The following is a 23,881-nucleotide window of genomic DNA, read 5'->3' as shown; positions in this document are numbered from 1 at the left end:
AGGACCCCTTTGTAAGATGAGGAAACCAAAGCCTTAAAGAGGCTAAGTTACGGCTGGAGTTCACAGAGTTCTCAAGCTGTGGGGCTGGGATTTAAATCCAGATGTGCTGACGCCAGAGCACACATTTTTAACATTATACCGAATGAATGAATGAATGAGTGAGTGAGTGAATAAGTGAGTGAGTGAGGCCCTCATCCCTTACCCTCCAGCCCCACCCTGCCTCCCAACTCCTGCCCTGGTTCTGAGACTTAAAGGCCTGAGTGACATATTTTCAGGTCTCCCAGAGGAATCTTGGGGCCATCAGTTCCCTTAGTGGCTCAGGAGGCTCCTAATTGGCACGGCCTCCCAGGAGCGGTCAGTGTTAAACAGGAGCTCAGCCCCCTTCCTGTCACGCTGATACACTTGGCATCATTTGCCTTTTAAACATGGTGAAAGGGAAAGATTCAAGAAAGCTGCAGGTTTTATGCATCAAGGAGGGGTATTATTTACCAGCGCACTAGTTTCTGTTATTTTTTTCTGTACCTTAGTGTATAATCAGAGCTCATAAATGTGCTACTGTGTGGGAGGTCTACATTTCCTCCCAATTAAGCATCCCCAGATGTTCACAGATCCTGACAATTTGTGCCTCCCTGCCTGCTTCAGCTCACCTTCCATCCTCACTCTTCCGCTTTGCTCCAGCCCAGGAGGAGCTCGGAATGTCCCGCCCTGCGGTTGCCCTAATCAGTCAGCATTCCCCAGTACTGCAATTCGACCTCTGCCTGTGTCTGTTTCTTCCTTGATGTGGTTGAGCATCTACTGTCTGCTTTGACTCAGAAATCTCTCCTTCATTAGAACCTGACTCCCAAAGGCAGCTGGATTTCCTTGCTGCTTTTGGAGAGCACCAATAGGACTCCCTTGGTGCAACCACAGAAGTCCCTATGTGATACATGCTGGCCTGATGGCTAGACAAGGGATCAGCAAACATTTCTCTACACCGCAGTTAGCAAACTTACAATTTCAGGGGCTGTTGGGATGAAACCAGGAAATACTGTGGTCCTTCAGATAGGCCCAATGGTCTATGTTTGCAAAGTATCATACCCAGAGGATACTAGGGCTAACCCAAATAGGGGCCTCTCTGTTTTCCCCCAAATCCACCCAAGACAAGCTCCACGGGCTTAATGGCTCTGTCCCGAGGGCTTTGGCCTTTATTCCCCAGGAAAAGACAATGAAAGGATCTTAGAATGACATAAGACTTGGAATCTGCAGAACTGGGGTCACATTCTCGCTCTGCCATGTATTGGTTCTGGGATCTAAATAAAATCACTGAATTTGGGGTTTGTTTTCCTCACCTATAAAAATGAAAGTAATAAGGACAAAAATTGGCTCACAAAATTATTGTGAGAATTACATAAATTGGCATCTGTGAATGTACTTGGAACAGAGTAGGTTTTTTACCAAATGTTAGATGAATTTCTTTAATGAAAGAATAAAGGTGGGGCTTCCCTGGTGGTGCATTGGTTGAGAGTCCACCTGCCGATGCAGGGGACACGGGTTCGTGCCCCGGTCCGGGAAGATCCCACATGCCGCGAAGCGGCTGGGCCCGTGAGCCATGGCCACTGAGCCTGTGCATCTGGAGCCTGTGCTCCGCAACGGGAGAGGCCACAACAGTGAGAGGCCCACGTACCACAAAAAAAGTAATAAAGGTATCCCCTTTCATTTTCCCTTCTCACCATTGAGGAGAAAGAAATATCATTACCTCCAGTGAGGAGCTCTGCACCCAGACCTGAGGCCACTTCTCTCTCAGCATGACGGTGCGGTCCGGTCCATCCTAGTCCTGGCTTCTTCTCTCTACCTGGCCAAGAAGTCTGGTGTCACTTTTTACCTCTACTCTTTTACTTAATTTTTTCTATTATGAAAAATTTTACGTCTACAGAAGAGTGAAAAGAACAATATAATGAACAATCTACCACCTAGTTAGCATTTTGCCATATTACATATTATGTTATATATGTGTGTATATGTATGTATGTATATATATATATATATTTGCTGAACTACTGCAGAGATAGTGACTCTTCATCCCAAAGTATTTCAACATGCATTTCCAAGAGAAGTCATTCTTTTATAACTAAATTAACATTATACACTAACCAAATTAACAATTTCCTAGTATCATCTAATACCGACTTAATGTCAAATTTTCCCAAATTATTTCCAAAATAGATCTTGTAACTTTTTTTGGAATAGGTATCCAATCAAAGATGCACTTGGTTGTTATGTCTCTTAAATTTTTAAAAATCTAGAACAGACTACTTCCCACCCACCCCCACTCCCAGCTTGCCTGCCACATACACACACTTTCTGTCTCCTTTGATGCTAATTTTTTTTTAATTACGGTATAGTTGTTTTATAATGTTGTGTTAGTTTCTACTGTACAGTGAAGTGAATCAGCCATGTATATACATATATCCCCTCGTTTTTGGATTTCCTTCCCATTTAGGTCACACAGAGCACTATGTAGAGTTCCCTGTGCTATACAGCAGTTTCTCATTAGTTATCTATTTTATACGTATTAGCGTATATATGTCAATCCCAATCATGATGCTAAATTTGATTCCAGGGCTAAGATGGTGATCAGCCAGACCTCCATGTTTTTAAGGTAGAGTGCTCTCCTTTGTGATTAGCGAGGTATGGGGGTGAAGGGGAGGAGGGGCGGGGAGGTGGAGAGTTGGCTATTCTCTTTCCATTCCCCAGTTCCATTTGCTCCTCTAGTGCTGAGGAATAAAGAACATTCCTGGTTCTTCAGGAACAACCGTTGGTTCTGAAAAAAAAAAAAAGGACCTCTAGGTGACTTTGACCAAAAGAGAAGTTCAGGGAAGGGAGAAATTGCAACCCTAGGGAGATGATAGGAATATTCATTCATTAGATGGCATCTGAGTCAGCTCTTGAAGATTGGATTGGCAGATGTGGAGAAGTGTGTGAAGGGTGTCTGGCAAAGGGAACAGCATGAGTGAGGACATAGAAGCAGGAAAGTCTGGCGTGGTGTGTACAAGGAACAGTGAGCCGTTTACTTTAAATATAGGGTGGGCTAGCCCTACTGATAATACCCACAGTGGTGGAAAATACATACAAAAGGAGCCAATTGTTGTCAACCGTGGATACCCTCAGGGATCCAGACGTCAGAACAAGCATTGCTTTGCGGTCCCCCTTGAGTCAGAAGTAAGGCTTACTGTACTTTGCAAGGGTGCAGGGGAGCTCTTTCCCCTTGGGTCTTCCCCCTTGCTGTTCTACTCTTTATCCCCGTGGTCTTGGCTCCACATTATTGCCTCATTCTTTACCTCTGCAGCCAAGCCCCACATCTCCTAGATCTATGCTATCTCCGGATAGCTCAAAGGAGGCAATCCAGTCTCTCCTGCTAGATTGATTGCCTCTCATGACTTTAATACTTTATTATGATAAAATACCCTAAATCAAGGATGCTGAGAGTCACAGGGGTGTCAGGAGCAAAGAACCCTGTACTGATGAGTGAGTCAGGCAGAATCTCCAAGTGATAGGAAGTAGGGTTGGAAGGGTTGGTTGGGATTTGGTCATCAATGGTTTCTGATCAAGGAAAGGGCCAGATCAGAACTCCTGAAATGTATCAATCTTGCAGCGGTGCATAAGTGCATAAAATGACTTGGTGAAGAGAAGTGATCTGAGGAGGGGAGATTCGGGTAGAGACACCAGCTGGCAGGTGGCAGGTGACTCTAGAAGCATGGATATCACTGTGTAGAGAGAATGTTGAGATGTAGCAAAACAGCAACAAGGATGACTCCTCAGTGGACACCCAAGGGCTGGGAGGTAAAAAGAAGCACCTGAGGAGAAGATAGAAAAGACTCATCCTGAGAGGGAAGAGGTAAACCGACCCATCCCTGTATAACACAAGCAAGTGAAGACATTGCCTGCAAGGAAGGAGTGGTAATAGTACAGTGCCGAACTATCTATATTTTCACAGAGATGAGAAGTGAGCAAGAGACTTTGAATTGGGTGGACATGTTTCTCCTCCAGCCCTACCACTTGCTCGTCTGCATCCATCTCCCTTTCCTGTGGTCCTCCTCTGCCATCCATAGCTCATCTCTCCTCTGAACTCTGGGACCATCTCTCTTCCTTCATGTTCCATCAGTCCCTCCTCTCCCTCTCACCCTGCTCGGCCAAGAAGAGGCTCAAAGACTCTTCTATCTTAAAAACACAAACCAACCAACCTTCCTCAATCTTATATCTACCTCCAAATCTTGCCCTTTTTCTCTATCATTCCACATTTAACTCTGGGAGGAAGTTATCTTAGCTGCATCCGTTTGTCTCCTTTTACTCATTCCTTACTGCTGCCCAACCTCCCTTCACCAAAATGTTCTCATTATGATCACTGATGTCCATACAGTTAAATCCAATGGACAATGTTTGGTCTATAGCTTATCTTGACTTTGTGAGCCATTGATAATATTAATTACTTTCTTTTTCTTGCAGTCTCCTCTTGCCTTACCTCTGAACACCACTTATTCCTGTTTCCTCTCATGCCTCTCTGTCCGTTCCCCCTCAGTCTCCTCTGCTCATGCTGTACACACCCTTGGACACCCTCGGGAAGGCCCATGGTGACCACTACCATTTTCATTCTGATGAGTGCCAGATCTGCGTCTCCAGCCCAGACTTCTTCTTTGAGCTCCAGAACCATATGTGGTATCTAACTGTCTACCAGAGAACTCAATTTTTATTCAACAAATCCTTATATACTCTGTAGCAGGTACTGCTCTAAACCCTTTCTGAAATACTAGCTTATCCACTGCCCCGACCCAAACTGAAAAGCACCATGACCAGAATTGTGCTCATCACCTTTCCACCCAGCCTCCTCCTTCTCCCCCTGTGAGGCCGGCATTGTAGAAGGTCATCCACCATTCACACAGCTGCTCCAACCAGGAATTACTGGCTCTTCCTAGGCGTACCTCTCCCTCACCACCCAATCCTTGCCCTTTCTCTCCAAATACAACTAGTCTTCAAGACTGGCTGATCCCACCGCTTTATCACCTCCCACTGCCACTGCTTTAATTCAGGCCTTCATCACTTGTGACCTGGATCATCTAGAGACTCTCCTGCCTCTGGTCTGACCCCGCTCAAATCCACTCTCCATGATGCTTTCCAAATAATTTCTTCTAACATACAGTTTGAGCCTGTCTCCATCTCTGCCTTCATGTTTAAGTCCTTCCATTTTGCTTCAAGATTTAAAGATGAATAAAATTCTCAGACCCAGGAAGTAAGGTTAGGGGGTCCAGGTGGGCTCCGGAATGGCTAGCTGTCTCATGCCTCTGAATATTCTTGCTATGCCCTTCCCCTCTTCTCTCTATAACCATCACATACTCCTCCATACGTGACTTTTGCTCTCAGAAGACTTTCTTATTCCGATTTAAACCCCCTTTCTTGGTGTTCCCATAGCATACTTTGTATATATCTGCTGTTGTATATATCATTCTGTCTTTTTTTTGTGGTCTTATCACTGACTGTAAACTTCTTAAGAGGAGAGATTAAACATTATTAAACTGTGACTCCCCAGTATTCAAAAAGCTTCTCTTGGATGAATGAACAAATAAATGAATGAATAGCAATAACTGAGTAGCATTATAATTAAATATTTAAGGATGTGGGGTTTTAGAACAATCGAGTTCAGTTCAATCCCAGTTCAGCTATCATTTACAAGATCTATGACTTTGGGCAAATTTCCTAATACCCGGCACCTTGATTTCCTCTTCTATACAGTTAAGATTAATGAGAGAACTCCATCAGTTCAACGTGATAATTAAATGAGATTATCTATATAAATCAAGTAGCAAAATACCTAGCTCACAGTAATGCTTAATAAATGTTTGCTATTATTACCATCTTTAAATTAGGAAATCAATTACTTTTGAGGCGCTTGGAAGTAATTTTTTAAATGTAGATGGAATATTCTCCCTGAAATGTTTTAAATTAATTTTCATACTTTTTACTATTTATTGTTACTGTTGTTAATTTGCAGAGTTAAAACTTAGTTTATAGCTAGGAAAAGTTCAGCCCAGCCCCTGGCATATCATCAAAACTTCCCCCAAAATGGAGCTGAATTCATAAGATGATCCTACCCTGTTGAAGGTCCCAGAGTCAGATGGCTAGGGAATATAATCTTTCATTCCAGGAACTAGGGAATGTTGCCACTCACTTATGCTTTAAGCAGTTTCCTGACTCAGAAGCCAGATGATCAAGATATACATTTACCAGCACCCCAGATACCCACTAACTGTTTGTCCCCAGCACATTTCAGAGACAGTCCTTTCTTTCACTGGTTGGAAAGGGCATGGGGATGCAAAGGTATTTTCATATTTGTAAAAGCAATACTATGGATCCTTCAGAACACTTAAATAGAGCAGAGTTAACTCTAAGACTAAACACAAATAGTTTCTGACCTAGCCACGGATTTGGAATATCCACGTAAGGAATACCCATCTTGAGCAAAAAGGAAAACCGACTATAGAATTTTGAAAGCCTGTCTTGGTTACTGAGCACTCATTTCAACAACTGATTAAACAATATCACAAACTTAATTGACAAACCGCTCATCAGCTCAATTTCTTCTATTAATACCCATTTACCTGAATGTACATTTACAGTTGGAGCCAGTCCAGCTGCTGCCACCAGATGGTTTATAGATGCATGCTGAGACGCATCTGAAAAGTAACATCTGGAAATCTTTGAATCACATTCTTCTTGCTAAAATATCCCTGGGGGAACGGGGGCCTCAAAGAGAGAAAAATCCAAACTTTTAATGTATATTGTGAAGGATGTGAGATGTTAAAGTTTTTCTGTCTTAATTAAAAGTCCCAGAGAACAAAACAGAAATTAATCTAAAATTCTAATTGAAAAAGCATTAACGCTATCGATAAAGGAGTATCACCTTTCAAATTGTATTATGATATCATTTATGAGAGCTCATCTTTAATACAAGTTTATGAAAATGCCCAACCACTCATAAGGTCTACACTCAAAACCATTTGTCCAACCGTGGTGACAGATTTGCACTGACCCTCTACATGCACATTTGCTCCAAGGGGCCTGGAGCAAAAAACTTCCCTGGGTTGTTCCCAGGTTTAATGAGATAATGAATGTGAAAGTGCTTTGTAGAATGAAGAACACTTTGTAAACTGTAAAGGGCTACATTAACACAAGATTAGTCACTGTTAAAGACAAACTGTTTGACAGAACTCATAGTACAGCAAATAATCGTGGGTAGAGCAAAGAAAAATGATTAGCTCAGGCAGATACAAAACCACAACTAAGTCTTTATTTTCAGACCAGTGATCAAACCACCACAATTAAAGGGCCAGCTCGCATTACAGACCTGGGGTGGGGATGGGGAGGCTGTTCTTGTTCTTTTTCCTAACTTTGAAAATACTCTATATAGAATATTATCCTAATTTGGGACTTCCTTCCCTGCCTGTGACTTCAGACTTTCTGGGGCCACAGGGTTATTATCAAGTATCCATGGATCCTTATGCTGAGCCAGCCCTGAGAGTAGCCTGGACAATTTGTACTTACTAGGCTCTGGTAAATATTTATTAAATGAATGAATGAACCACCTCATTCATTTACATACTAGTGTATTTCAAATTATGTAAATACCATTGTATTTAGATTATCTATGGCTGCATAACAAACTACTCCAAAACTTACTGGCTTAAAACAACAATGATCTTGTCATTTCTCATGATTCTGTTGGTTGCCTGGGTTGTCCTGCTGGTTCTACCTGGGATCATTCATGTGGCTGCATTCAGCTAGCAATCAGCTGGTGACTGGACTGATAGCTCAGCTGGGACAGGTGGGCCTCTCTCTCCCCTTGTGAGGCTAGACCAGCTTCCTCACATGATGGCAGCTAGGTTCCAAGAAGGCAAACCCCAGAGAGCAAGCACTTACCAAGCTATTGCTGTGTCAAGTTTATTGATGTCCCCTTGGCCAAGCAGGTCACTCCATCCAGAGTCAATGTGACAGGAAACTAAACCAGGGGGTTGTTTTTTTTGGACCAATAGTGTGACAATCTATAACAGTGTGATTAATTCATTGCAAATTCAGAGTTACTGAATTCATAAGAGCTTTTGGTCATAATGTTCTCTCAAGCATCAGGATGTTCATTAAAGTTCAGACATTCTTGTGAGGCTCCACTAAATTGTTTGGCAGTTTAAAGGGATCCTTGTAATCAAAAGAGATGGAAGGAATTTAAAGTATTTGATCTTATTGATATATTTGGGATGAGATTTGAGGTATTTGGAAAATGTTGCTTTAATATTTATTATGTTCTCCACCATAGTAGGACAATGAGTGCTAACTGAAGAATGTTTAAAAAGTTAATACAGCGGCTTCCCTGGTGGCGCAGTGGTTGAGAGTCCGCCTGCCGATGCAGGGGACACGGGTTCATGCCCCGGTCCGGGAGGATCCCACATGCGCGCGGAGCGGCTGGGCCCATGAGCCATGGCCGCTGAGCCTGCGCGTCCGGAGCCTGTGCTTCACAATGGGAGAGGCCACAACAGTGAGAGGCCCGCGTACCGCAAAAAAAAAAAAAAGTTAATACATTACTGCACTTTTGATAGAGGGATAAGATGGAATGTTGGTTCTTTCTCATCCAGGGCAGAGCACATCACCCTTAACGCCTGAGGCCCACCCCTGGCTCCTATGACTTTAATGTGGCAGAAATCAAGGATGAAGTACCAAAAGTCAACTTTTGCAAAAAAAAGCGACATTGTAAAAAGCTGGCAACTGACAAATATAAAACTTTTACTTTTACATACTAGTTCTATAGTGCCAGCCAATAACTATAGAGTGAGAAAGGCATCAAACAGTAACAGGAGAGCAGGCAGGGGAAATGGCAGGTGAGTGAATGTGCCCACTGACAGAGAACCTAGTGGTCATCCTGTTCAGAGGGGTGAAATCAGAAGTGGGAACTTAAGTGTCTTGGTGAGTTGGATATTTTCCTTGGTGATAATGAGTCTGTGCTTTCTTTGGGCAATCAATCAACTAGCGATGTCGAGAGATCCAAAAGGAGACCAGTTCCCTTCCAGGGGAGCCTACCTACAAGGATGCTCGCTGCACGTGTGGCCAGAAGGCAACGCGTTGGCTTGTGGCCCAACTGCAGGCAGCACCGCTCTGGCTGACCGCAAGGGGCTGCATTTGGGCACGTGGCCACCAGAGTGGCGTAAGTTGTTCACCCCATCTTTATTGGCACCTTCCAGGCCCCACCCACACAGTTTTCTATGTGATCCTGACGTTTCTCTTAAGACCTTTCTAGCAGACCATTTTCCCAGTTTCTCCTCTGTGGCTCAACACTCCTCTCCAGTTTCCTCTTTGTTTACTTATTCTTTCCATTAATTTACTCAACATGTCTTGAATGGCAGCTGTGTTCAAGGTTCTCGGTGAGGTCCTGGAGCTACACGGGGCAAATACAGTTGGTTAAGGAAGACATAGCCTCCAAAACGCAGGAAGTGCTAGTAAATGTCACACGTGGTAGAATAAAGGGTCAGAGGAAGGAACTGATCATTTACGACCACTGCTTCTCAGCTTGCTTCACGGCCCCTTTTCCCCTTTGCCAGGATTCACTTTCCAGCTGCTTCTGTCTCCCTCACCAGCCACCCAGCCACTCTGGCTTTGATACCTCGTCCCAGCCCTGATCATTCTCCTTAAATCCCAACCACCCTTTCCTCTCTCTATTAGATGTTGTCATTGAAGGATTCTGGGTCTTTAGTCAGGCAGCATGGTGGCTAAGGCTGAACTTATTCTTCTGGGACCTACTGTCACTCCTGTATTCCCGGACTCAACAATGGCTACAAGTAACCTACAAGAAACCTTAAGTAGTCTTGGACATATCCTATCTGTGGGCTTCTGAATTTACCTTGCCAAATACTTGTGGGTTTTACCTTCGTTTTACCTGGGAAATGCCTCATCTCATCCTATTCCTATTAATCCCCAGGACCATCACACCAACCTACTAACTGGACTCACACCTCCATCTCTTTCTTCTCTAAACTATCCTCCAGGGACTTCCCTGGTGGCATAGTGGTTAAGAATCTGCCTGCCAATGCAGGGGACACAGGTTTGATCCCTGGTCCAGGAAGATCCCACATGCTGCAAAGCAACAAGCCTGTACACCACAACTACTGAGTCTGCGCTCTAGAGCCCTCGAGCAACAACTACTGAGCCTGCGTGCCACAACTACTGAAGCCCGTGCGCCTATAGCTTGGGCTCCGCAACAAGAGAAGCCACAGCAATGAGAAGCCCGCGCACCACAACGAAGAGTAGCCCCCGCTCGCTGCAGCTAGAGAAAGCCCGTGCACAGCGATGAAGACCCAGTGCAGTCAAAAAATAAAATAAAAAATAAAAAGCATAGGCTCAAGGGCCAGCCTGATAAACTATCCTCCACTGAGACCAGGGTGATTTTTTTTTAATATATAAAGTGATCATGTCACTTCTGTGCTTCAGAACTTTATCATTGTACACAGAGTAAATTTTTTGGCATGGCATAGAAGACTGTCCGAATGTGATCTCAGTTCCAATATGTTAATACTTCCCCTCCACCGCTCCACCCTGCCCGCACCACACACACACACACACACACACACACACACACACACACACAGATACTTTTAACTCCTTCAAAAAGCTCCTAGGGAAAAAAAAGCATGAAAGTCTCAAAAGTGAAGAAAATCGATTAGTAGAGTACCTTCTGTGAAATGCTGGCCTTGCCTAGTGTGATTGTCAGGGACGGTCTAACTCTACACGGACTGTGCACCTCTAATTGCCTTTGGTGGGCGAGGCTGTTTCAGAACTCTAGAATTAGAGGTTAAGTTGTGGAAAATGGATGGTAATGCAGATGTCTTCTTCCACAACAGGGCAAATGATTCCTTTTCCTAACTATGCAAATACATTTTGTCTCACAGAGACTACAAACTGCTGTAAGCCAAATCTTGATTCAAACTGATTTTAACATCTTACTGGTTCCCTCATTAATTAAAGAATTACATAACATCCTTGGTACATGTTCATTTTAAATTTCTGTGAGAGTCATCAATTTACCACTTGACAATATTTTGAGGATTTCATCAGTCATCACCAAGATGCTCCAGTGTACTTTCCTGGGGGAGCCAGGGAAACTGCTTTGCAAGAGAAGTCTCCCTCCTGGGTTGCTTATGCCTAAGCCCATCTTTTCTTTGCCCCCAGAGTGCTCCTTAATTGACAACAGAACCTTAACTTTTTTCCTCAGTTTTTTATATCAACAAAAATTATGTGTTGTCTGCATCAGCTTACACATAATTTTCAGTATTTTAGGAAACTTAAAACCTTGAACTAATATCTTTTTACATAAATTTATTTTTTTTATATTTATTTTGGGCTACATTGGTTCTTCATTGCTGCACATGGGCCTTTCTCTAGTTGAGGCGAGCGGGGGCTACTCTGTTTCGGTGCGTGGGCTTCTCATTTCAGTGGCTTCTCTTGTTGCGGAGCACAGGCTCTAAGCACGCGGGCTTCAGTAGTTGTGGCAGGCAGGCTCAGTAGTTGTGGCTCACGGGCTCTAGAACGCAGGCTCAGTAGTTATGGTGCACGGGCTTAGTTGCTCCGCGGCATGTGGGATCTTCCCAGACCAGGGATCCAACCCGTGTTTCCTGCATTGGCAGGCGGATTCTTAACCACTGCACCACCAGGGAAATCCCTTGAACTAATATTAATTGAGCCAATAAAAGGAAAATACTGGACACAAGTATTGATATTTATTTACTTTTGTTTTCATTTTCATATGCTATAGAGTGGTTATGTTGGGGGTCATTTAATAAACATGGTCATTTTTGCCACTTTAAGAAGGTGTACAAGGATTGGGTGACAGTAGAAAGTTGTGCTTTGTGTATTCGAGATCTTTTTCTGGCCTGCTAAAATGCTTGTATACGACTAAGGCCAATCATCTATTGTGCAGTTTTCTTTATAAAACAGAAATTAATTACTTTGATTAAAAGTAATGGTCATATAAGTGGTTACAACTATATAAGAACAATAGTGATGAAGAAAAACAACTTTATGCATTTTTTTATTTTCAAGGGAGAAAGAATAGTTTCATCCTAAAATAAGAGTTTGTTACAGTCAGAATAAGAATGAAAGACAAAACTCGAGAAAAGTACATTTTATTTGCCATGGTTTTGGGGCTTTTTTAATTTATTTATTTGATTTATTAATTTTTGGCTACATTGGGTCTTCGTTGATGCACGCGGGCTTTCTCTAGTTGCGGTGAGCAGAGGCTACTCTTCACTGCAGTGCGTGGGCTTCTCATTGCAGTGGCTTCTCTTGTTGTGGAGCATGGCCTCTAGACGCATGGACTCCAGTAGTTGTGGCACGTGGGCTCAGTAGCTGTGGCTCTCAGGCTCTAGAGTGCAGGCTCAGTAGTTGTGGTGCACAGCCTTAGCTGCTCCGCTGCATGTGGGATCTTCCCGGATCAGGGCTCGAACCCGTGCCCCCTGCATTGGCAGGTGGATTCTTAACCACTGCACCACCAGGGAAGCCCCTTGCCTTGGTTTAAAGCATCTCAGTCTGAAAATAAATTTATGAACTCTTAAAATTGTTATGGGCTTTCTTCCCTGGTTTATTAATGCCCTCGTTTACAACGTGAAAGGTTATTTACCATCTCTGTCATCTACCTAGAAATCAAAGATTCCATGTCTTTGCAGAATAATTTTCTGTGACGATGTTGACTTTATGATGTTTTTGATTATTTTTTTTAAGTTTCTTTACTTGTGAAAAGGCTGAGTTTCTATAGAATTGTATTATTTTCTTCTGTTTATTTTAAAATATTTTATTCTAATTAGATTAAGTTGGTAAGTTTCTCAATATTGTTTCTCAATCACCCATGATCCCATTTTAATCAAGTGATTAAGATAGGATTAAAACTCCTCTGACAAGCTTTTTAATTTTGTCCTCCTAAGATTGAGCCCTAAGTTTAGAAAGAATAAAGTAAAGTTTCCGGAATATTATTTGCACCTAAACCTATCGTTGAGGTAACCTAAAAGGCCCATGGAAAATGGCAACAATTTGTTATTTTGCCTCATAAAAGGAGCAATGTTAGAAATAATTAGGTTTGTTGACATGCCCATATTTCTTAACAAGCTCAACATTATTGTAAAAGCTGCATAAGAATTACCACATCATGGGGCTTCCCTGGTGGCGCAGTGGTTGAGAGTCCGCCTGCCGATGCAGGGGACACGGGTTCGTGCCCCGGTCCGGGAAGATCCCACATGCCGCGGAGCGGCTGGGCCCATGAGCCATGGCCGCTGAGCCTGCGCGTCCGGAGCCTGTGCTCCACAACGGGAGAGGCCGCGGTGGTGAGAGGCCCGCGTACCGCAAAAAAAAAAAAAAAAAGAATCACCAAATCATGAAAAAATCTTCCATGAATTAAGTTAGAATAGGTAAACTATTATTAATATAATTTTTTAATTGTATGCTTTATGTGAAACTCCTGGAAACTTTTCAGTATACTCACTGTCCTTAATATGTTTTTACTTTCAGGGGAAATCGCTGCTCAAACTCATACGAAATGTCCCCCAGTAGAGGATTTTATTTTTCTATATACTGATATGATCAGTTAATGTGATAAATTAACCTCAGCCTTTCTGTCTTTGTCATTTACAGATAATTTTTGCTTTACTTTTATGCTTGCCTGATGGCTCTCTCATAAGCTATAAACTAGAGTTTCTCTTGTCAACTAAGAAAGAGTCTCAGAGCTTCATGGGAAGGATTGCATCAGGGACTTTGAACTATTGATACTCCAAAGAACAGATTCTCAGGGACAAGCTTCTGAGCTGACACTGCTTGGACAACTTCAGACCACACCAGTGGACCGGGTGGGATTTCCAGGACTCATTTTAGTCTGGAAGCAAATGGCTTTCTGAAAACAAACTGCCGACAGAAAACTCAGCAGCAGAAGAATTAATTATATTATTAATTGTGAATTATAGTATATTAAGAATTAATTACTTACATTAGATTGAGTGAACTTGATGAGCTAAGTTTAATTGGAGCTACTTGTTTGGAGTATTGTTCATGTTGCTTTTGTGTGTCTGTGTTTGTAGGTTTTTTTTCTCCATTGGATACATCAGGAAACCCTTTCTCTTTCTTCTTAAGCTATCTCTAACCTTCACTGTAGTAGACTCTGCTTTGGTACCTGAAGTTAAGCAAATGGTACCCAATTCTCCCTGACACTCCTCTCCCCTCATCCTTCAATTCAGAAACTCTTATAGTCTCCTAACTTCCCTTGAACAATATAGTTATTGCATGGGTTTAATTAAAATGTCTTCTTTTTGCCAGAATATAATTTAAAACACTGACTTGACAACCAAAGCCATCCACTCTATTTAGAGAAAGACGGAGCACCATATTTGAGAAAGATTCCCATTTAATTAGATATGAAAAAAGCAACATATGTGGAGCCAGTGCTCACAAAGCTCTCTATCAGGGAGATTGTGAAAGCTTTGGAAAGGGGCAAAGAAGAGGACCTAGTGTCCTATCTAGACCACCCTCTAGGTTATCTCTCTGCTATTCATTGTCTTTGTGCTGTGACACAACTCTGTATGTTGTAGAAATTAATAATACATTTTATTCTCATCCATGGAAAAGCAAATTGTGTCTGGTGAAGATGCACTTGATTACTGCCCTGTGGATGCTAAGTGGTTTCACATAATTAAGCAAATTTATTTCTATATTCCTGATGGCCTATATAAGTATCTCCTCTTTGATTTCTCCTTTGAACTAGTTATAATGCCCTGCTGTTTCCCATATTAATAAATGGGTTAAATAAAGCCTTTGGCATGAGTTTATTATCATGATTTTACTTTTGTTAAAAATTTTTATTTTTTTAAACAGTTTCAGAGGTTAGCCTAGCTACCCAATGGATTTACCTGACAGAAACAGGTAAATTGCATTGCCTCAGGAGTGCGCTCCATGGGGAGGCTAACCCAGATATATCTCTTCTTGACACCCACAGGTGAGTTCCAGGTGACAACAGAATTTAACTTTGCTAACTCTCCCCTTCTCTGGTTTATTTTTATTCTTCCCTACTGGATTTTTGTTTTTGTTTTCTTATGGCCAATGAGTTAGTCCCCATTGTTGGTAGGAATGATTAGGAATTTGGTTTTATAATCTCACAATTCGGGTGATTTCTCTAGAAGGAGGACAGACATCTATTCTCTGTTGGGAGAGATGACAGATAATTCAGTTCAGTAGGGTTTTTTGTTTGTTTGTTTATCTGTTTGTCCTTTTATCTAAAATCAATTAATCATTTAGTGCACAGTGGGAGAAGAAAAGCTCTTTGGTATATTTATAACTGAAATTTTTTTTTGTTTCTGTATTTTTCTGTGGCTGAAGTTGCAGATTTAAAGCTATAAGCACTCTGCGTGTCTGTCTGTCTGTCTCTAATTCAGAAAGGCCTTTATCGTTCATTGTAAGACTATGGAAAGATTTCCTATTTTCTGAAGGCTCAAGGTTTGTCATGAGTTTGCAGTCCAGCTGTTGGCCAGGGCTGCAGTTTCGTGTGAAATCTCGAGTGGGCAAGAATCTGCTTCCAAGTTCACTCATGTGGTTGTCAGGACTCAGTTCCTCATGGGCTGGTGGGCAGAGGTCTTCAATTTCGCACTGGCTGTTGGGCAAAAGCCTTCCTCAGTGTCTTGCTACATGGGCTTCTCTAGAGAGCAGATCACAGTGTGGCAGCTGACTTTCCTCAGGGTGAGCCAGAGAGCAGGAGAAAGCACCCAAGAAGGAAGTCATGGTCTTCTTGCAACCTTGGTATCAGAAGTAACATCTCATCACTCTGTCATATTTTATTCATTGGAAGCAAGTCAGTAAGTCCAGCCTACGCTTAAGGAGAAGCAATTACAGAAGGTATGAATACCAGGATGTAGACTCAGTGATCGTCTAGAGGCTGCCTACCACAGATCTCAAAGAGCTTTTATATATGTGGGTTATAGAACTGTCAATATTTCCCATATTAGAAATTGATATTCAGAAATTTTACAAATATTTATTAATTGGCTCATTTAAAGATAGCAATGATAAATGCATTTCATGTTAACATAAATAACATCTTAGCATTATTATTAAAATAATTTCAACCTCATGGACCCCTGAGAGAGAACTGCTATCTTAAAGTGTCAGTTTGCTCCAGAATGTGAAAGGGCATAATGAAGAAAAAAGCTTGGAAAGTTATGTTTCTTTTCCTTGGTTTAACATACCTGCATTTGAATAAAAAGTAATGAAATATGTTAAAATTATAGCAAAGTCCATTCAATGCCAATGGGCTTACTTGGTTTACCAACGAATGCATTTGACTATAACATGAAAGGTTATTCTCTGCCTTCTTCATAACCTTCCTGTGTAGTAGAAACTCTGGGTCTTAACAGCATAATTTTCAGAACTTTATATTGACTGTATTAAGGCCTTTATTATTTAAGAAAAAACAAAACAAAACAGAGTCCTCTCTTACAAAAGAACTAAGGTTCTTTTCCATCCCATGTTATCTTCTGTGTTTGTCCTTTAATGTGTGATTGTCATTTTGATTGAGTAGGTAACCAAGTTCTGTTTCTCTTCACCCATGACCCTATCTTAGTCAAGTGTCCAAATTTCCTCTTACAACATTTTTTTAAAAAATGTTTGCCTACTCAAAATTAGATCCTAGATATAGGAAAGAATAAAACTTTAGGATCTCTCTTACATCTAAAACTATCTTTCCAGTTCCCTGGAAAATCACAAAATTTGTTCTTTTACCTTATAAAAAGAGAGGTATTAGAAAGAATTTGATTTATTTGATGTGCTTTTACTATAAGAGTTACATGGGAAGAGTTGTCACATCAGAAAAGATACTCATTCTACCCTAGGTTAAATTTGGATAGATAAAATGTTATTAATATAAATATTCCAGGAATTGTATGCTTTGTGGGAAGTCCCTGGGTAATGGTCAATACCCTTGCTGTTATAATGTTTTTTCCCTCTAGGATAACTGATCAAAACTCTGATGAAGTAGTTTTGCAGCATTTTCCTACACTTGTCAGAGTCCTGGAGGTGCTTTGCCTGATATTAGAAAACAACAGTATCTTGTTAGCCATAATAATTTTGCATATTATTAAAATGTTTAATTGGCCACAATCTTCTTTTATTTGCATAAAGCATCTTCTAGGCCAGTGGATGTCAAGCCGCATGCACATCAGACTTATTCTTGGAGTTTTATAAAAATTCAAATATCTAGGCCCTACTCTACACCTACTGAATATTTTTTTTATATACAGCAGGTTCTTATTAGTTATCTATTGAATCTTTTTACTTAATATTCTAAGAAAAAAATATGCCTTTAGACTATTATATGTTAACCTTAAGATTTTTCTATCTTTATTTTATGTGCCATTGAAACAACCAAATTTCTTCAACCAGTGTATTTTTCATGTTACGAAACTTCATCAGACCTTTCACCTTTGAAAATGGTCAATTATAAAATAACCATAGCCATTATTATTTCTGTGTTGTGGAAATTTTTTTAAAAAACCACCCAAATGAAAATAAGCAAAGCCTATTTTTTCTGAGCTTACTATAACAAGGGAGTCAGCCACCATTGCTTGCATCTTGGCAGAAACTCAAAGGCGGGTAGAGGAGTGGGAAAGCTCTGTAGTGGGAAAAAAGGGAAGGCTTCAAGTATGCCCTGATTGGAGGCTGTTGACCAGGAGAAACTGGAGGTGGCAAATTAGAAATGGCACATCCTGTGTGATTGGTTAGGGGGGGCACATTTAGCTTTGTTGGTTGGCTCTAAGTTGGAAGCTAGGGCAAAAATTCAGGAAGCTGTCAGTTTTTAATCAAGTGTTGGCCATTTGGGGCTGATTGCTACAGGAATTATCATTTGGCTTCTTGGACAGGTTGGCTTCTTGGGCTGGTTGCTGCAGGTTGTGGGTCAGAGTTCTACTTTTATATATAGTCTGGCCCTAGTCCATTGGTATATTCAGTCTCCCATCATCATTTACAGATAGCTTTTGTCTCACTGTCTTCAAGCAAGTTGCTTGCTTGAAGTCTCTTCTATAAGCTACAGGCCAGCATTTGTGTCTTCAGCAAAGGACAGCCTTAGAGCCCACCTTGTGGAGATGGACAGTACCACATCCTACGAACTATTGATGCTTCAAAGAGTAATCTCTCAGGTCCAGGATTCTGTGCTGGCTCTGCTTAGACAACTTTCAGAAAACAGCAAGATTTCCAGGACTGCTTTTAGTTCAGAAACAGACAGCTTCCGCTTCATGAAAACAGACTACTAACCCAAGATCCTGCAGAACAAGAATTAATGACATAAGACTGAATGAACTAATGAAAAACATTTTTGTGACTATTCATTTTGAATACTGTTGATATCATTTTCATGTATTTAAGAACGTCATTTTACTTTCTTCCTAAACTTTCCATAAACCAAATCAATTTAGTAAACTCTACTTTTGTAAACCGAAGTAAAACATTTAAAAATGGTATCTGGGGACTTCCCTGGTGGCGCAGTGTTTAAGAATCAACCTGCCAATGCAGGGGACACGGTTCAAGCCCTGGTTCAGGAAGATCCCACATGCCGCCGATCAACTAAGCCCGTGCACCACAACTACTGATCCTGTGCTCTAGAGCCCATGAGCCACAACTACTGAGTCCGCGTGCCACAACTACTGAAGCCCCGGCACCTAGAGCCCGTGCTCTGCAACAAGAGAAGCCACTGCAGTGAGAAGCCCACGCACCACAACGAAGAGTAGACCCCGCTCGCCGCAACTAGAGAAAGCCTGCATGCAGCAACAAAGATCCAATGCAACCAAAAAATAAATAAATGAACTAATTAATTTTTTTAATGATATCTGATTATCCCTGGACCCCAAATCAGAAGTTCTGAATTCTGACTTTCCTTACTTTCCATGGCGATGCAGTTACTTGCACAAGTTCTTACCAGGATATAATTGGGCAAATGGATTGTGCGACCAAGACCTTAGCTGGAGTGTCACACTTGAGAATGATCCTCATTGAATTAGGTATGAGCAGCCTCTTTTAAGGAGCAAGGGCTGACTTTACTCATCAAACTGATGCCCACAAAGCCCTACTGGAAGTATAAGTTGGGTTCCTGATTTCTAGGGTCCCATTCTCACAGATGGTAAAGAAGGTCATTTCCTGGAAAGCCAGAAACCTTTGTCAATTTGGGGGACCTGGAGAAGAGTGGATTTTCCTTTAGTTTATAGATACTGCAGGTAGAGTCTAGTGGACAGAGTTTCTTGGGTTCGGCTTTCTAACATGCTCTTCCCTCCGCCTAAAGTCCCTACCTCTACTTCTCTATCAGACGGATTACCACACCAAAGCCAAACAATCCTTCTAGACTGAACTAAAATTCCTCCTCCTCTGGGAAAGGCTTCCCGGCTCCTCCTCTAGATAGAACTCTCCCTCCAGGGTTCTCAAAGCACTTGCACATTTTCATTATCCAAGAGGCCTAGAGCAGAGCACAGTACATGGCATCACATGGCAGATGAACAAAAAAGGAGGGAAGGAAGGAAGGCAGTAGGAAGGAAGAAGGGAGAGAGAGAAGGCTTGCAGCTAAGAAGAAATAGTGTGTGGTTTAAATTTCAAGAGAGATTGGATTTTAAAATTGGGGAGGGAGCTCAGACTTAGGCTCTCAGTAATGCTACCTCTTAGCCACTTTGGCCTACTTTGGGGTCTGCTGCTAGACTCTCCTTTCCCTCCCTCCCTCTCTCCTTCCCTTCCAGGAATGGGGACATGAAACATCTAGTCTGTAATCCTCCATCACTTACTCCTGCGTGAGCCAGCAAGTTACCTAACCTCTGTGAGCCCTCCGTTTCCTTATCTCTGGAGTGGGAAAAGCGATATCCACAGTCTGGGGTGGCTGGTAATGTCTGTAAAACCTTTTAGCCTGGTTCCTGGCCAGAAGTAAATGCTGGCTATTGTACTGTTATCATCGCCGCTCCCCCTCCAGGAATCCCAGTGCCTGTCCCATTAGCAAGTTAATAAGCAGCCTGACCTCACTGTGCTTCCTTGACACATCTGTAGTCCTCAGTGGCCCTTCTGCCTGCCAAGTCTTCTCCCTCTGGAGGTCAGGGTCCGGAGTTAGTGATTTTTGCTAGCCGGGTGTGTGTTTCTGAGACTCCTGAGGCTCTGATGCCCACTCTGCTCCCAGTCTGCAGAACTGGTGTCCAGGGAATTCTCTGCAGCATCCCCTGGGCATAGTGTGTGTGTGTGTGTGTGTGTGTGTGCGCGCGTGTGTGTGTGTGTGTGTTTTGGCAGTGGAGACGCTGGGCTGCGAGGCACAGTCTCTTGGGTGGACCTCCGCCGAGACACTGTGTTGGGGAAGAGCCAGCCGCCCACCGGGAGGAAGCAGGGAAGGCTGGGCAGCACCCTCACCCTCCCACCCCCGCCCTCCCCCCACCCCCTCACCCGCCTCCACCCCCGCCCCCCTCACCTGCCCCCTCCCGCCACCAGGCACGGGCCCTCCCCACCTCTGCTTCACAGGTGGACCAGGGCTCCCTCAGAGGGGAGAGAGGAGACGCACGCTAGAACTCACCGGTACTAAGAAGTACCTGCTCCGTTTCAGATCCTCTGTGACCCTCTGGGGCAAGGCCTTCATAACCTGAGAAAGACCCCATCTACTTCCATTTCTTGAAGCTTCTATTTTTAAGAAATGCATAAATGCCAAAATGGGGTCATAAAAAGGGCAATTTATACATTATTCTTTGATGCTTTTTAACAAAAAAGCACCAACTGAATGACCACATTTGGAGACAATATGGGGGTCACATTTCAGGCTTACTGTGCAGGGGAGACCCAGGCCGCCCGGCCCTGCCTCCGCAGCCCTTGCTGTCCGGTGTGGTCCTCTCCCGCTGGCGGTGGACGTGGTGGGACGTGCGGTGTGTGTCAGAGGGAGCGGACTGTGCACGTGACGGGAAGTGGGGGGGCTGTAAAAACAAGGCTGGTGCTGGGCCTTGCGGGGGACACAGCTTCCTCCCAATCTGGGTGTGCGGGGAACCAAAGGACCCCAGTCCTCCCTTCAAAGCCCTACCCAGCCTCGGAGCCAATCCAGTCCAAACTCCGGTCATGGTAAATGGTCATTTCTTTGACCCTGAGGTCACAACCACGTCGCCTTATCGCCGGAGCAGATCCCCACGCTCAGCCCTGGGCTCCAGGAGCACCGTCCGGCACGCCTGGAGTTGTGGATGTTCCCCGGGGCCCTGAGAATGAGAATGAGAAGGGCAGGACTGAGGAGTGGGAGGGCACTGGGGCGAGGGGAGGATTGACGAACAACCACACAGATGATCGTGGAGACGTCAAGGCTCCCTGTCTCAGAAAATTAGAATTCAGGCCCCCGGACTGTGTGTTGAAAGGATGGGTTGGGGGCCACTGGATGGGCCCAGCCCAGTCTGACCAGGCCTGCAGCTGGCCTGCTGCCTCTCGGTCCCTGCGCTGTCCTTGGTCCAGAGGATGCAGCAGGAGAGCCCTTGCACTTGCCCTGGGACCTAATGGCCAAGCTGGGGGCTAGTCTGATTCAGTTCTAAGCCACTAGGCACAGCCATGGGAATAGAAGTCTCTGGCCAACCCTCTGGATTCCTAGGCATACAGGGAGGACATGGCAAGAGGAGAGACCCTTGCCCTGGGTCCCCCCATCTCCCCCACGCTGTCCCCAGCCAGGCTCGTGTGATAGGCACACGTTATCTCTTTGAATATGCACAAAACATGGAAGATGCACATGGTCGTTTCCCGCTGTTCCACGTTAGGCATTAAGAAACCTGCCCCAAGTGTCTATTGTGGAGTAAGTTTTAGGGCCAAGCACAGGCACCTGTGGCTCCCAAAATTCAGCACCTGCTCCCAACATCATGTTGAAATTGCGAAGGGCTGAACACCAAAGGGCGTCTTTCCTGGTCCCGGTCTCTTATGCTGATAGCCTCGTCTTGTTCTTCCACGATCCCTGTTCTGCCTTCTCCTCTCTGCCCTCTGCCTTGGCTGAACTTCACACCAGCATCAAAGGCTCCCCTGCCCTCTAGCTTCCCACTGGGCTTGGCAAAGGGAGGCCCCCACGGAGACCCAAGGAAGAGAGATGGGAGGAAGCAGGCAGAGGAGACGCGAGGAAGGCAAGGTAGGGGCATTTCCCCAGCCCTGGCGCTCCAAGTCCTGCTTCTCCCGCTAGATTCCAGTCACTGCCCTTGCACTGGACCCTTGGCCCAGGGATGGTAATGGCTCTCTCCCCGCTGTTGCTAGCATTGCTGGAAACATCATCTCTCGTTGGTTTTCCGTAATCCTGCCCCTTCCCTCGTACCCTGCTCCCTCATGAAACCCTCCTCGGTCACCCTGTTCAGGTGTATCTTCTCTCTCGCAGGGGTTCCTGACTGAGCTCTCCTGTTTGCTCCCTCTTCTCAGCTTGTGGTACTCTTGTCTTCCCTCTTTGCATACCCCGTGGTCCCCCGGGTCTACTCTTCCCTTCCCAGCCCCCCTCCACTAATCCTCCTCTGACACAAGATGGAGCTATTGCTTCTGAGGAAAAGGATACAGGATGCCCCTGGTTCTGCGGGGCAACCCAGGCCCTTGTGTCTGACCGTGAAACGTAAAGCTTGGCCTGTGCTGGGGACACATGGACACCCGGGTGGGAGGGGGCAGACCCCTGGCTCTCCACAGCTGTGCCTCTCACTGGGTCTGAGGAGACTCTCACCAATACCTCCTAGACCTGTGTGATGGAACAAGTGTGGTCCAAGGAAGTCAGTCAGTAGAGGATTCTACCTGCTCCCTGCCAATCACTCTAGGTTCTTCGGGGCAGACCTTCCTCGGGATGACTGACAGTGTCAGTGTAGGTATTTTAGCCTTTGTCATTCCTTCACTGTCGGAAAGGGTTGGCAGAAATCCTCTTACAGAATTTCTTTTAAAGAATGCGGAGGAGCCTTTTACAAGTCCTTTTTACATTCCGGCTGAGCGATTGAGCGCAAAACTGGAGATTTCATGTGGTTTGGCGCCATCTAGTGAGTCAGGAGCCACCTGTCTACCTGTTGGTCACGCAGCTCTCCTGGAAGGCAGTTTGCGTTCTCGCTGGGCAGGCGTTCTCTGACTTAGGTGTGCAGGAAAGTCATCCGGATGCTTGTTAAAAATGAGGATTCCTGGGCTCTACCTGAGGTTTTAACTCAGTCAGGAGGGAATCTAGGAATGTGCATCTAACTAGCATCTCAGACGTTTGTGAGGCAAGGCTCTGGCCCACACATTGAGAACAACTCTCGTGAAGAACTGTATCTTCTAAGTGTCCTGCTTTGCGTGGATAATTATGTACACTGACATTGTTCTAAGAACTGTGCTGACCACTCCTAAGTCTGTATCTTCAGCAAAAGCTCCTGAGTTTCAGGCTTGTGTTTTTGACTGGTGGCTTCATAACTATGACTAGAAATAGACACACAGATTCACCGTGGTCATCTCTGAATCTCTGTACCTCATCCTCAACTCCCTCTTATTCAGGGGAGGGTCAGTCTTTTTTTGTGCTATTCAGGCCTTCAACTGATTGAAAGAGGCCCACCCACGGTATGGAGGGCAATCCGCTTTACTCCATCTATCAGTTTAAATGTTAAGCTCCTTCAAAAACATCTTCACAGAAACACCAGGATAACGTTTGGCCAAATATCTGGGCACCCCATGGCCCTGTCAAGTTGACACGTAAAATTAAGTAAGCATCACAAAGCCACCCTTGTCAACCTGGCACCTATCACGTCATCTTAAACCATATGTAATTTCCAAATAAAGACAATAAGAGGGTCATAATTCCACCTCACACGAGACAACTGTCCTATGTACAACT

The 23,881-nt window shown here is 43.9% G+C and overlaps 1 pseudogene; it reads left to right on the top strand.

Moving 5' to 3' along the window:
• The window catches only part of LOC111179881 (small ribosomal subunit protein uS2 pseudogene), a 43,095-nt pseudogene that overhangs the window by 1,413 nt on the left and 17,801 nt on the right, over nucleotides 1-23,881 (top strand).

This window comes from Delphinapterus leucas, chromosome 1 (genome assembly GCF_059928025.1).
Source record: "Delphinapterus leucas isolate spDelLeu-1000000601 "Yukka" chromosome 1, BTC_Dleu_Yukka2, whole genome shotgun sequence".
NCBI classification, from domain to species: Eukaryota; Metazoa; Chordata; class Mammalia; order Artiodactyla; family Monodontidae; genus Delphinapterus; species Delphinapterus leucas.
This window is presented reverse-complemented; position numbering and strand designations above follow the sequence as displayed.